The following is a 12,850-nucleotide window of genomic DNA, read 5'->3' on the forward strand; positions in this document are numbered from 1 at the left end:
AAAGAAAGTAAAATATGTTAGGAAGAGAAGCAAAAGGCATTTGCACTCAATAATATATAGAAACGTTTTATTCAGCTGAGAGGAAGATTGGGGTGAATTTTAATTTTGAAAAACTTGGAATTACAGAACTTCGAGGGGTGGCAAAGGAGTCTCCTATAAGAGTATGAGGCTCATTACCCTTCCTTGTTCTACAATAGTGGTGCTGCCATGTCCCAAACAGATGTCTCATTATATGGAAATGAGATTGGGTTCATGAAGGCCATGAAAGCAGACTGTGAGCAGATTCTACCAGGAAGGAAATAAAGACTTGGAATATAACTCAGTTAAAGATTATGCATTCATTTTTACAGGACTAATCTCACTATGTATAGAGGGATTCATGAAGAGATAATTAATCATTAAGTGGTAAAATTTTAAACTGCCAAGTGGGTACAAACATAAAATGATTCTTGGGCTTGTACAACATTTTCTATTTTTTGCAAAAATGGGAATGGAGTAATGGGGGAGGGAGGTAAACTTCATAATTAGTAGATCATCCTGTCCAGGCCAGCTCTCTCTCTCTCTCTCTTTTTTTTTTTTTTTAAACCCTTACCTTCTGTCTTGGAGTCAATACTGTGTATTGGCTCCAAGGCAGAAAGAGTGGTAAGGGATAGGCAATGGGGGTCAAGTGACTTGCCCAGGGTCACACAGCTGGGAAGTGTCTGAAGCCAGATTTGAACCTAGGACCTCCCATCTCTAGGCCTGGCTCTCCATCCACTGAGCTACCCAGCTGCCCCCCCCAGGCCAGCTCTCTTATGGATTATGTTTAATATTGGAATGAAATGAGTAACTTGTAGGTTATTCAACAATTAAGAAAATTTATTTAGCCATAGCAGGAGAAAAATAGCGAATGGGTTCTATCACAACTTGATTCACATAAGCAAAGCTCTTATGCTTCAGTTGTCCATCGTGGCCTTCCAACCTAGAGTCAGGGCATGCTTGGAGCAACTATGGATCTTTTGTGCTCAGGCAACAAGGAAGTGATCTTTGAGTCTTTAGGCATGTAACCTTATCAAGTTTCAAGGATAATTCCAATCCATTGTAAGGATAAAACTAGCCTACCTTCCATGGGATTGGAGAGTTAAGATATTGTTCCCTCCACATGTAACAACAATAGTTTCATTAATGGTGCAGATGAGTTAGAGTCACAGAGAATCAGAAAACTTAGAAGAATAAGAATCTGTTATCAGTGGAAGGAATATCTGCCCTGATGGAGTCAAAGATTGAGCAAAGTTCCAATTATAGAAATGATAAATTAAAAAAAATTAAATTAAAGTTATATTTATGTTCAAAATAAAAAAGGAAATCTGATAAAGCAAACTGTTCGAGTTATTCATTCATGCTATTAAAATCAGAAATATTACTTTGACTAATTTTGGGTTAAGAGTAGGAATTTTTTGATTAGGCAAGCATTTAACCAAAAAGTTAATAGGTATAGGATCCCCTTCATGATCAAAGATCAGGAAGTTCCTTTATGCTGAACTATAAATACAATTTGGGAGCTCATTATTCAGTCCTGTCCTTAGAAATCCCAAGAGGTCGATGATCGGTGAATAGTTAATGAAGAGGTTGTCCATTAAGACTCTCAGTCCCTCCCTACCGCCACAGAGAATGGAGGGGATAGCCAATATAGAGACTTATCTACTAATTATATTTCTTTTGGAGCGAAGCATTCCTTAGAGTTCCTAAGAACAAAGGAATTTTATGTCAATAGACTGAATGGAGTCTCTCTAATCTAAGAGCCCGGTTTAGGAATTGATTAGAGTCTCTCTAATCCTGAAATAGGAATTTATGCAGTTTATAAAAAAAAATGAATTCTCACAATGCTCCTCCTATTTATGGAGAATAGAAGATATCAGCATATCAAGATGTAGAACAATACAAGATCTTTTAAAGGGATCCATGGTCCTGCATGCAGTTTGATAGGCAGAAGGGAAGGAATGATCAGTGGCAGGGCAGGACAAGATGCCCAGAGTAGCTGGGTTGTGAGGTTGAGAAGTCTCATTTGGATTAATATATTTGTAGGTCAGGGAGAAACCATTCAGCTTCAAGGTTTTTAGATCAGAGTAGGAAGTTCCCAAAGAAAATAGAATCAAACTTTCAAAAACACTAGGATTTGATACTAATAAATAGGGAGGAAAAACTTTTAGATTTAAACTTCTTAGAGAATAAATCTAAGTTTAACAATAAAGTCAGTATGATGTGTACAAAATGGTGCTAGACTCAGAGCCAAGAAATGTGGATTTTACATCAGTATTATTGGCTATGTGATTAAGGACAAATAAATGAATCTCTCTGGCTTTTAGTTTCCTCATCTATAAAGGATACTAATAACTGTCCTATCTATACCATACACTTGTGTGAGGAGTTTTGCAAATCTCAAAATGCTTAATATGATTTATCATTTTAGCACTTATCTTTGAATTGTCCTTTTTTTTTTAACTTTCCCCTGGAAGATAATTACCGTAGGTCCAGGGTTCAACATGAGTCCCTACTCCTAACAGGATACTTTTTGAGCCATTATCAGTTATCTTACGCTCAATAGTCAACCAGAGGACACAATTAGCTAAAACCAAAGATTTCTGTTGCCTCGATCAAACACCTCGATTGGTGTTTGAGCCCTCATTGGTGTTACATATCTGTATGACGGTGATGTTTTGATTTTCAACTGAAATTTTGCATGTTCAGTCAAATAGTGACGGAGAAAAATCTAGTAGTTGGACAGATAAGGAAAAGACAGAGCCTGAGGAGGCATGTATGATAGATAGAGCTATATAAAACAAATCCATTTACAAGGAAGAAGCCTGAAGCTTTGGGCTGTGAATTTTGGGATTCCATGATTGCAAATAATCTTGCCAGGACAAAGCTATAATTATCTAGTAATGTTACCATAAGACCATTGCCTTAGGTGCCTGTTGTCCCTTTCACTGGAGAAATGATATGATTTGAAGTCTAGCATATCTCACTGGGAGGCAAACTGATTACAGGGGCAGTAGAACAGCGCATGATTTTTTTTTTAAGAGCCACAAAAGAGAAAAAAAAAACAGCAAATTTGAGATACATGGTAGGAGGCAGCATTCAGTTAAAAAGTGCCAGAGCCTTTGATTACTAATAATGCAGAGATGTATCATTTTGTGGGAATGGTTACTATCAATTAGTCCACAACAAGCATTAATTAAGTGTATATTATGGCTAAGTTTAAATTTGAGGATGTCAGTACTACTTTCAGAGAGTGGAAGGAGAATTACCATGGAAGAGGTTTTGCAGTATATCAGCCAGATCTTGAAAGAATCTAGATAAAACCAGAGAGTTAAGAAGGGATAGCATTTCAGGCATGGGGAATAGCCAGAGCAAAGGAACAGAGATGAGAAAGAAACAATTAGGTCAGAGGAACTAAATCATAGAGTTCATGGAGGAGTTTAAAGTATAAGAAGACTGATTGTGGAAAATAACCAGATATTTAAGTATTTTAAATGCCAAATAGAATCTGTTATGTTTGATCTTTGATATAACAGGGAGACACTAGGATTTCATGAATGAATATTAAAAAGTTGAAAAGTGAAATTTAAAAAGTGACAAATAAGGGCTTAATTTTAGGGAAAACTTCCTAGCCATGAGAGATGTCTCAAAGTTATAAAAGACCTGTCTTTGTACGTAATGAATAGGTCTTGTAGGTCTTTGAGTCCAAACTAGGTAACTAATCTTAAGTGAGTTGGAGTAGAGATGACTTTCTGCTCTCTCTTGATCAAGATGACTGCTGAGATCTTTTTAAACTCTGAGATCATATAGTGAATACCAAATCATAATCTAACATGAATTATAATTATTTTTATGTACACTTTCTGCTTTGTACTAGAGTGTAAGCTCCTCAAGGACAAATAATGTATAAGGCTCAGACATAACAACTTCAAATTTACCTTATTTTCCTTTGGTACCCAGGGGAGGCATCTTCTCCTTAAATGAACACCTGGCACCATTGTAAGAGTTTGATAAAGCATCCAGATTATTCTTCAAATGCCTTTTAAATCCAAAAGAATCTCCCTGGGGATAATCGGAGAAATTATTCAAAGTATAAGTCTATTATCCAGGGCATCTAGATGGCATAGTGGATAGAGTTCTAGGTCTGAAGTTACGAAGACTTTCTTCCTGAGTTCAAATTTGATTTCACACTTATTTGTTGTGTGACCCTGAGCAAGTCACCTAATTGTTTCCCTCAGTTTTGCGACTGTAAAATGATTTAAAGAAGGAAATGGCAAACTATACCAATAGACCTTTGCCAGTCCCAAATGGGGTTGGGAAGAGATTCTGAAGTCTGAAAAACTGAACAAGATTGGATAGAGGAATTAATAGAGAAGAAAACTTACACTCCCTTGATAATATAATTGAGGAAGAGGAATGAAGAGGGAGAAGGAGAAAGAGGGTATTACTCCCTTAATAAGAAACATGTATTATGGTAGAAATTATTTTTAAAACATGTGTCTTTCTTCATATTTTGATTTTCTTGGGTCTAATATGATCATTCTAATATCATCAGCTTATAATTGAGGAGAAATTTAAGGGTAATTCAATACCATCCTTTCTTGTTATGTTTTGGGCTATTTATAATGGCTCACTAAAATTATAGGGGAATGATACCCAAATATGTAGATGTAGCATGTTCTGCTGCTCTTATATTAAGTGTAATTAATGTATAAGTATAATTAAGCATAATCTCTGCTTAAAACCCTTCAGCATCTTTCTACTGCTTATCAAATAAACTAAAGAATGCTTTAGCCTGGTATTTAATACCATCTATTAAGTTGCCCACCATGATATTCTCCCACCCCTTTCATGCATGTGGGTGTGCTGGATCTATTATTTCATCAATGTGGAGAACTCTCCATTGATGCAGATAGTAGTTGCAAGATAAAATCTGTTTTCTGGAGAGTATTTAACAGGGTTGATTGACTTGCCCAAAATACATACCTAATCTATGTCAGGGACAAAATTTGAACACAGGTCCTGACTGCAATGTTGGCCTTGTATCAACTACACTGGCTCTTGGACACTCATTTCATATTATTCCATTCTATATACTTTAACTTTGCTCTAGCCAATGAACTCCTCATCAGGTTCACTATACACACCTTACTTTTCCATCTCAAATATTATATTCAGTGTACTTCAAATCAGATAGAATGTAAAGGGTTTCCGAAGGCCTTTACTATGTTAATACTTGTAGCAAGAAAGTCCTTAAATGTATAGTGAGGTCCACCTGTGGCAAGGGCTACCATTGTTGGGATTGGGAGAGAGACAGAATAAACATCTCTAGACTCTTCTACCCTTCTTTACTACAAGGAAGGGAAACAGGAAGTTGGGGACAAAGGCTTCTCTGTTCTGTTAGGGAGAGGGAGTACTGTGCTAGAATTGTATCTATCTATTCCCTTAAATAATATTAGTCTAAGGGATTTGATTGGGTTCTACATAATTTTTGATAATTTTGTCATTTTGAGGATATATTCAGTCACGTTTCCATTTCCATTCCATTTCCCCCAAATACCAATTATTCCTACAATGAATGCACTAGACATTATCAAAGAAACCCATTTATTTAAGACATGGCAAAATGGAATTTGGAGAAAATATCCATAGCAAAATATATACCACATGATATAGAGTCAAAGAGCACTTTCTTTGGTAGTAATATAAATCCACTCAGCCAAGAAAATACTCTTGATCTCATCCAGGGCAGGGTGTGTGTGTGTGTGTGGGGGGGACTCCATATAGATTCTAGAGGAGCAAAGTGGGAAGAAGACAGAAGTAGAGATTACCAACTCCTCTTATGTGTTCCCAAAGTCTTTATCTTTACCAGTCTAAAATAGGGTTGACTTCTTCCATTTTCCTTCTGGAAGCTGAAAGACAGAAGGGCCTAAAACTATTTAACACTAAAAGAAGACTTGAAGCTCAATGAGTCCCCAAAAAGGAATCACCTTAAAGCATACTAGAAAGGACTTGGAGACAATTGAAAGTCTTCTGCTCTCAACAACTCCACCCTACTTCTCATTCAGGGCAGGACATTCATCTCCACTTAGGACAAGAGAATGCCATACCAATGGGCTTTGGGGTAGGGATTATATTAGGTATTGTTATTATTATTATGCCCCTAAAAGTATGGATGTGGAGGTGGAAGGTAGGAAGGTAGGAGAGTTTGAAAGTAAGAGAAGATCCATTGAGGTGAGAAAAATCCTCAAGAAAGACCAAAGCAGAGGAGGTCCTGCAAAGAACAAGAAGTTGCTAGAGAACAGAGCAGAGACCAGAGAGGAGAACAACACCTACTGATGATTGTGGTTTGAGACTCCAGCCCATGTGTAAATCATCAAGTAGGAAGAAGTCTCAGAGAAATTGATAACTAAGACTATAAAGATTAGGTTTGCTTAAGTTGAACTAAGGTTGAGATTGAGAGGAGTACAGGTCCTCTGGACTTTGAAGGTCCCTGTGAACCATTTGTAGATTTTCTTTGGTTCTATTTTGTTTATGGTGTGTTATAAGAGAACTGTTTCTCAGGTATTATGACTGGCAAGCTTCCAAGCCCTTCTTGTGGGCAAAAACTATTTTTCATTCATGTCTTTTTATGCCTAATACCTAACACATTGCCTATAGAATGTATTTAATAAGTGTTGACTATAAGATTGAATGTGGCTGGGCTGAGTAGTATAAATACTTCCATAAGATTCTGGATGGCAGTTCTGAATTTAAGACCTTGAGCATTTTTTAAGTCTATAAATCACAGCCAAAGTGTTAATTTAGAGTAGTAAATTGTTTTCTTTGGAGGTTTGCTAAACCAAATGCAGCCATAGTTATGGTCAAAACAAACGCATACAAATAGAGGACATTGTCCCAAGGATGACTGGTGATCCTTAAGCCACATGGAGCCTGGGCACAAGAACTCCATACTTCTGATTCACAGATTTGTCTTCTCTTGTTATAGTTATTTGTGCATGAGTCCTAATCTTTCTGAGACTACAAACTCTATGAGGGCAGCAAGCATATCTTAATAACAGTTATGTCCTCTTCAGCATGCAGCACAGGTCTCTATGCATAAAAAAGCCTCAGAGTTTGAAATGAATTAAAATGCATCACCTCAGTGGTTCTCAATAAATGCCTGTTGATTGAGTCCTTTTTCTCCAGTGTGGCCAGCTCTTGAGTGAATCAGGCTTTATGAGCTGAAGTGTTCTATCCTTAGTGCAAAGCAGTGCCTTCTCTGTGGGTTTTAAATGAAGCTGTGGGCTCTACAGCATGACAAGAAACAACACAGACGAATTGTAGCCAAGTGTAATTACTCATGAGGACTAAATGAGATTTGCTGTGTCCTCAAAAAAGCTCTCTAAATGGTAGCATTTATTCTGGTTCTGAGAGAGAGAGATCATTCAGCTCAAGGACAATGAAGTACTGATCTGCAGGGAAACAGGCTTTTATTTACAAGGGAAGAAATGTATTGAAACTTTTGAGGGGGTGACTTAGACCATCTATGAGTGCTCAACCTGAGATATCTCTTGGTCTCTCACAGTGATTTGTGCTCCATCAAATTTCCAATCTGGACTATTCACAAAAACAGCTTTCAACTGTCCCTCTGGAAAAATGTGTTGAAAAATCAGAAAGTCTTGGAAAGCATCTTCACTGCCCTCATAAATGTTCTCTTTTCATTCTTGTAATTGTTAAGTTAGACTGAAAGATTATTTGTCAAAGTGACATTGTTTCTATGGATTTTCTCATTGTTTAGTCATAGGAATGGAAATAGCTTCAAATGAATTGTTTTTTCTATATTTATTGCAGTTATAAGAATTGGATAATTACGAAAATGTTCAAGTTTTATTGGCAAAAAAAAAAACGTTCTCCAATTAACCTTATAGTAGAATGTAATTATAGGGCTAATGGCTCCAAGTCCAACAGAGAAGACTAAATTTTTAAAATAGTAATTTGTCATTTCTAAAATGGAAAAAGCAAGACTCATTTTAGTTCATTTATTGTAGTTTTCTAACAAAGATTTTGGGATTCATACAAAACATACAGTTGTTGAAGGAATACTCATGCATTTATAGCTCTTACTGTTACCACTATTTCCATCCTTCCTACCTCTATTTAGGAGGGTAAGGGGAGTTGGTCAATTTTCTCACAATTTCTTTCATACTTGGCCATTCTTCTTTGAGTACATATTTTGACTACACTCTGAACTAGAGTGAAGCAACATTCAGTGGAAAGAGTATTGGAATTAGAGTCAGGACACTTGAGTTTGAACCCTACCTTTGTCATATAGTAACTGTATGACCTGGACAAGTCACTTAACCTCTTTACACTCCAGTTTCCTCAACTGTAAAATGGGAACAATAAAAGCTGCTCTCTCTCTCTCTCTCTCTCTCTCTCTCTCTCTCTCTCTCTCTCTCTCTCTCTCTCTCTCTCTCGAGTTGTGAGCATCACATGAAATCATATTAAAGGCCTTAACACAGTGCTTGGCACATAGCAGGTACTATGTAAGTGCTTATTCCTTTTTTTCATTTAACCTCAGACATTTCCAGAAGATGACAACAAAGATGAGGAAATGGAAAATATAAAAAAGGTTCACTTGAAGGAAATGTGAATATTTAGCCAAGAAAAGAGGAAGAAGCAATTTTTGAATATTTGAAGTAATGTTACCTAGAGAATCCATTAGCTTTGATATGCTGGGACCTACATGGAAGTATTAGTAATAATGTGAGTAAAATGTAAATTTTTAATTGCAGTAAGGCAGTAAGGCAGATTTCAGCTTGATATAAGTGTCATGGAATAAAGATAACTTCTTTGGTTTGGAAGGTAAGATGTGAATCAAAGCTTCAAAAAGCAGGAAAATTGATCAGTGTGGCAGACAGCTCCTGCAAAGATGCTCAGAGCCTGAAGTACTTCAAATACAATTGTTTAGAAGCAACAAGAAAACATAAATATCATATGTGGGCTCAGTAGGTATCAGGGTGCCTCTTCAGATTCAGACTTCCCTGTTTTCTACAACTGAGACATTTAACATTGGTGAAGAAATGTGTAAATAATAGACCATGATAGAAACAGACAAAGGGTTACCTAAAGTTAATCCACCAACAAGCATTTATTATGCACTTATGTTCTACTCATGTGCTAAGGGCTGTGGATATGAAGAAAATTAAAAATATTTTCCTGACCTTCAAGGAGCTCACATTCTAATGGAAAAGATAAAAGACAAACTATGTGTGTGTGTGTGTAGCTACCCATTTATATTATCTACACTGAACATATATATATGTATTATAGAAACACACACATACCACATATATACTGAATAAGTGGGATATAAATTTAAAGAGAAGATATAATAGTAGATAGTGTATATATGAGGGAGAGGGGGAGGGGAGAGAAAGGAAGAAAAAGAAAGAAAGAAAGAAAGAAAGAAAGAAAGAAAGAAAGAAAGAAAGAAAGAAAGAAAGAAAGAAAGAAAGAAAGAAAGAAAGAAAAAAAGAAAGAAAGAAAAAAAGAAAGAAAGAAAGAAAGAAAGAAAGAAAGAAAGAAAGAAAGAAAGAAAGAAAGAAAGAAAGAAAGAAAGAAAGAGAAAGAAAGAAAGAAAGAAAGAAAGAAAGAAAGAAAGAAAGAAAGAAAGAAAGAAAGAAAGAAAGAAAGAAAGAAAGAAAGAAAGAAAGAAAGAAAGAAAGAAAGAAAGAAAGAAAGAAAGAAAAGAAAAAGGAAGGAAAGAAAAAGGAAGGAAGGAAAAAGGAAGGAAAGAGGGAAGGAAACAATAATTTATTAAACATTTAATATGTGCTTTAAAATTGTGCTAAGTGACAGCAAAAAGGTAAACGTATTTCTAAAGGGTCAAATTCTCCTATTGCACAGGAAGAAAAATTAAACTACAGAGAAAGGAGACATAATATATGCAATAAAGTACTTCAGTCCTTGTCTTCATAGTTCAATCTTTGTGACAGATAAGCTCTTTCAAAACATTAAAGAATGACAGTTCCTTTCCAGAAGTGGCTTACATTCTAATGAGGGAAGACAATATACAAAAGGAAATCTAAAAGTTTGGTGAGGGAGGGAAAGAAGAGATGGGGGCACCGTTTTGAAATCCAGAATGTCAGATAAAGGACAGCACTGAAGGCAAAGAAAACAGGCTAGCCTAGGCCCTTCTCTGAAATGGAGGCTTCAGGTCAAGGCTTCTTATAGAGGGTGATCTTGAAAAAAGTAAAGGAAGTGGGAACATAGAGGTGAAAGCAGAGAACATTTTGGCATGGGGGCGGGGGGGTTGCTGTGAAAAGGCAGGAAAAAGAGGAGTGGAATGTCCTGCAGGAGACCATTAAGAGAGCTAGTCAATTGTTTAGTAGGGAAACGAAAAGAAAGTACTACTAGGCCCAGAATTGGAGAGTGAATCTCTCAAAAATAATAGCATTATTCAACTTCATACTGTCTATTACATTGAGTTGGAATCAGTTACTGTATTTTGTGTCAGTTCATAAAGGCAAATTTAGATGCATATGATTACTATGAAGAATTTATTACTTATAATACTCAAGGCCTAGTTTTATAAGAAGAAAAGAAAAAGTAAGAAGGGGCTAGGTCTTGAAGGGTTTTCAGAACCAAAAAGGAAATTTTATATTTGATTCCAGAAATAAAAGGAAGCCCCTGGAGGTTACTGAGTTGGGGTGAGGGGAGTGTGGAAGAAAATGTGACATGGTTGTATCTAGGTTGGTAACACATTAGGGGACCATATGGTAAAGGTGGACTTAGAAGAATCAAATTTGAAATTCACTTTTTCTACTTGCTACCTGTGTAACTGGTAGTTTTTAACACCACAGTTCCTCACTGTAAAAGAAGGTTGTTCCAGGAGTGTCCTGGAGCTGTGACATGGGTTTTTGGAAGCCAATTCTTCAGTTTTCATTATAAGAATTTATATATCTCAGAAACTGATATTTGGGGAAAAGTTGGAATGATATCTTGGAGCAAATGAAAGTGACAATATTTGACTGGATGGCTATAGAAAAAGTATGGAGTCAGCTTAGGAACTTGCAAGTAATGAGAAAAAAAGCACAAAACACTGGATATGTTTTTCTAATAAAACTAGAATTTAATAAATATTTTTGCCAAATATTAAAAATATATAACAATTGAACAGAGTTCAAAATAATTCAATAAATATATTATTTTATCTTAAGAAAAATAATTTTACTATAATTAGGAGTAAAAGAAAAGAAATACTGTCAAATGTTTGAAATCAAGCTGTACATCTTTGTTTTCTCACCTCCAGATATGGAATAGAAGACCACTTATCAGCATAAAATTACAAACCTAGCCTTAAGGGACAAATAACAAGATAATAACAGAAGCATGCCTAAGTATCCTGATGGAAAAGAATATTACTCCTGACATATTAGTCTGACCATCCATACCAGGATCTAAATATATGAAACATTGAATTTCCTCTGGTGAAATCCAAGTATGACACATGACTGTACTAGGAACACTATATTTCTGCCAAATAAACTTATTTGATACACCCTGTTGTATAATTGAAAATCTGTTATGCTAAAAAAGAACGACATTTCCCAGGAACCCACTGACTTCCTGGCATTACATACTTCCTATACGCAGGGGTATTAGGTGGGGGTGTGGTGGATTCCACCCTCTTTTTGTCCCTGTCTGGGAGCATGGTGGTGGTGAATGGGTATTTTGAAATTGCTAATCAGTCATGGGCATGTGGACTTTATTTTGTATCCTCTTTATTCCTTTATTTCTAATGATCATTAATAAATCTCCTCAAATATAATATTTTTATTATTGAGATCTAATTTTAATTTTTACATTAATGGCAACCACAATTTGGAGAAAAACCTTTCAATTTTTTAAGATAGCCTAGATACATTTTTTAAAGCCAAGGTTTTTTGCTCACTTCATCCACCCACCCACCCTTGAAAACTTGGAGAGAACTCTGACCTCTCTTTGGAGCCGTTGTCCTTTTCTTTCCCTACTTCTTGCCTGATTGCTCTCCCTACAGGCCAGGCTATTTTTAGCTGGGGGATTCTTGGTGAAGAAGAGATAAGCTGCTTCTCTCACCCATCTGCTTGAGCCCATGTTCCTCAGTTCCTTGCTGCTGCCTCTGGTGTTGCTGCTGCTGATACTGCCTGCTCCTGCTCCTGCATCTACTCCTGAATCCTCCTGCTGATATCTGGTCCCAACCTCAACTGCTGTTGTTGGTCCTGCCAGGCTGCTGGCAGCTGCCAGTGTGTCTTTGGAACTCACAAACTTGGAGCAGATCTCCAGGCTAATGGTAAAAACTGGAGTGTATTTTCCTTAGGCAACAATTAGCCTCCTAACTCCCTCTCCACATGACTGGGGAAACTAGAATTTTACCTCAGGGGGGAAGGGAAAAAGGAAGTTACTCTTCCAAACAAGAAGTAAATTACAAGCATGGCATACTCTTTGAAAGAGCAGTACCTTGCCTATTTTAAACAGCTTCTACCATTCATGAGTGCACTGATCCTTTCACTTATCTTGCCTGAGATTTAGGGGAGAAATTCATCTCCCTACAACCCTTTGCTTTTGGGGCCTGCCCAGTTTCTTAGATTCATCCAGTTTGAGATTCCTCAACCCCATGTTCTCCTTTGCTATTGGAAATCTCATAGTTCTGACAAAAGGAATCCAAATGGATAGAGAAGGAAATTTAAAGAGTCTGGAGGTGAAAAATTTAAGCCTTTTAAGACTCCATTGTTTTATGAAAGTCCCTGTATTTTATTGTATTTTGCTGATTGTTTTGTTTATAATTTAATTTTGTTGTTTTAAGTTC

This window comes from Monodelphis domestica, chromosome 3, assembly GCF_027887165.1.
Source record: "Monodelphis domestica isolate mMonDom1 chromosome 3, mMonDom1.pri, whole genome shotgun sequence".
In the NCBI taxonomy this organism is placed as follows: domain Eukaryota; kingdom Metazoa; phylum Chordata; class Mammalia; order Didelphimorphia; family Didelphidae; genus Monodelphis; species Monodelphis domestica.